We start from the raw sequence: 2,500 nt of genomic DNA, 5'->3' as shown, positions 1-2,500 counted from the left end.
CGCAGCGTTGACTCTGCGACCGAGGATCCGAGCTCCGATGTGGGAGGGCAGTTGGCCTAAAACGTAGTCCACCGCAAAGTTGAACAGGAGGGGGGAGAGGGGATCGCCCTGGCGAACGCCCCGTGCTGGCTGCACAGACACGCCCACGCCGGCGCCGTCCGCTATCACTGTCGTGCTGCCCTCGTAGCACCGCTCGACATACTCGACAAAGCAATCCGGCAGGCCATGCGCCTTCAGCACGGGGCGAAGGGCAGCATGATCTACCGAATCGAATGCCTTAGATACGTCGATCGATGCCACAAAGACAGAGCGGCAGGAGCGAACTGCGTCGGTGAGGGCAGTGTCCAAGATGAAGGTATTTTCCAACATCCCATCCCGAGGGATGAATGCCCGCTGACGTTCGTCCACAGCACATGCGCGCATCAGGCGTGACGCGAGAACCTTGTGAAAGGTCCGCGCCAACACCGAGCAGACCGTAATGGGGCGAAAGTCAGCGGGGGATGTTGGTGCAGCCGTTTTCGGGAGAAGGGACGTCCGCGCGCGAAGCAGGCGTTCCGGAAGGGCGCGGGCCAGAAGGAAGAGATTCATCACTTTCACCAGGACTTCGTGCGGCAGGCGCCGCAACTCCGCTGGGGTAAGGCCGTCCGGCCCGGCTGCTGATCCCCTGGGCGGCAACGCGGCGGCGACCTCCTCATGTGTGACCGGCCCCCATATGCACTCGAGAGCGACAGGCTCTGAGTGCGGGAGGAGGCGGTCACGAATGAAGCCCGCGCTGGAGATGGGCTTCTTGGTGAAGAGGTCCGCCCAGAAGTCCAGCAGACCAGGGATGGCAGGTGGCGGCTGGAGCAGGGTGCCATCCAAGAGGCCGCGCACGCAACGTGCACGCGACCGTCGGAAGGCATCCTGCGTTCTCGCGTACTCCCAGCGGCGCCGCTTGCGCTTCTGCGTCGGCGGCGCGGCAGGCGGCCGCTTCGATGGTTGGCGCGGCCGCTGTGTCCTGGTGATCGATCTCTCCCCTCTGGACCCGACCGACGCAAGGGCATCCGGGAGCATGCCCAGGATGACATCGGGCGGCGTGCCCCGCCGCGAAGTCCTCGGCTGCGTCGAGTCATAGTTACTCCCGCCGTTTACCCGCGCTTGCTTGAATTTCTTCACGTTGACATTCAGAGCACTGGGCAGAAATCACATTGCGTCAACACCCGCTAGGGCCATCGCAATGCTTTGTTTTAATTAGACAGTCGGATTCCCCCAGTCCGTGCCAGTTCTGAGTTGATCGTTGAATGGCGGCCGAAGAGAATCCGCGCACCCGCGCGCCCCCGGAGGAGCACGCTAAGGCGGACGCGGCCTCGCAGCAAGGAAGATCCGTGGGAGGCCAAGGCACGGGACCGAGCTCGGATCCTGCACGCAGGTTGAAGCACCGGGGCGCGAACGCCGCGCAGGCGCGCGCATCCTGCACCGCCGGCCAGCACGAGGCCAACCAACGGCGAGAGCAGACCACGCCCGCGCTAAACGCCCGCACTTACCGGCACCCCTACGGCACTCACCTCGCCCAGGCCCGGCACGTTAGCGCTGACCCACTTCCCGACCAAGCCCGACACGCCCCGATCCTCAGAGCCAATCCTTATCCCGAAGTTACGGATCCAATTTGCCGACTTCCCTTACCTACATTATTCTATCGACTAGAGGCTCTTCACCTTGGAGACCTGCTGCGGATATGGGTACGAACCGGCGCGACACCTCCACGTGGCCCTCTCCCGGATTTTCAAGGTCCGAGGGGAAGATCGGGACACCGCCGCAACTGCGGTGCTCTTCGCGTTCCAAACCCTATCTCCCTGCTAGAGGATTCCAGGGAACTCGAACGCTCATGCAGAAAAGAAAACTCTTCCCCGATCTCCCGACGGCGTCTCCGGGTCCTTTTGGGTTACCCCGACGAGCATCTCTAAAAGAGGGGCCCGACTTGTATCGGTTCCGCTGCCGGGTTCCGGAATAGGAACCGGATTCCCTTTCGCCCAACGGGGGCCAGCACAAAGTGCATCATGCTATGACGGCCCCCATCAACATCGGATTTCTCCTAGGGCTTAGGATCGACTGACTCGTGTGCAACGGCTGTTCACACGAAACCCTTCTCCGCGTCAGCCCTCCAGGGCCTCGCTGGAGTATTTGCTACTACCACCAAGATCTGCACCGACGGCGGCTCCAGGCAGGCTCACGCCCAGACCCTTCTGCGCCCACCGCCGCGACCCTCCTACTCGTCAGGGCTTCGCGGCCGGCCGCAAGGACCGGCCATGACTGCCAGACTGACGGCCGAGTATAGGCACGACGCTTCAGCGCCATCCATTTTCAGGGCTAGTTGCTTCGGCAGGTGAGTTGTTACACACTCCTTAGCGGATTCCGACTTCCATGGCCACCGTCCTGCTGTCTTAAGCAACCAACGCCTTTCATGGTTTCCCATGAGCGTCGATTCGGGCGCCTTAACTCGGCGTTTGGTTCATCCCACAGC

The 2,500-nt window shown here is 62.5% G+C and overlaps 1 pseudogene; it reads right to left on the bottom strand.

The window, feature by feature from the left end:
* The window catches only part of LOC124592927, a 7,052-nt pseudogene that overhangs the window by 3,070 nt on the left and 1,482 nt on the right, over positions 1 to 2,500 (bottom strand).

Source organism: Schistocerca americana, unplaced genomic scaffold (assembly GCF_021461395.2).
Source record: "Schistocerca americana isolate TAMUIC-IGC-003095 unplaced genomic scaffold, iqSchAmer2.1 HiC_scaffold_964, whole genome shotgun sequence".
In the NCBI taxonomy this organism is placed as follows: Eukaryota; Metazoa; Arthropoda; class Insecta; order Orthoptera; family Acrididae; genus Schistocerca; species Schistocerca americana.
The sequence above is the reverse complement of the archived record's forward strand: the minus strand, read 5'-3'. Positions and strand labels throughout refer to the sequence as shown.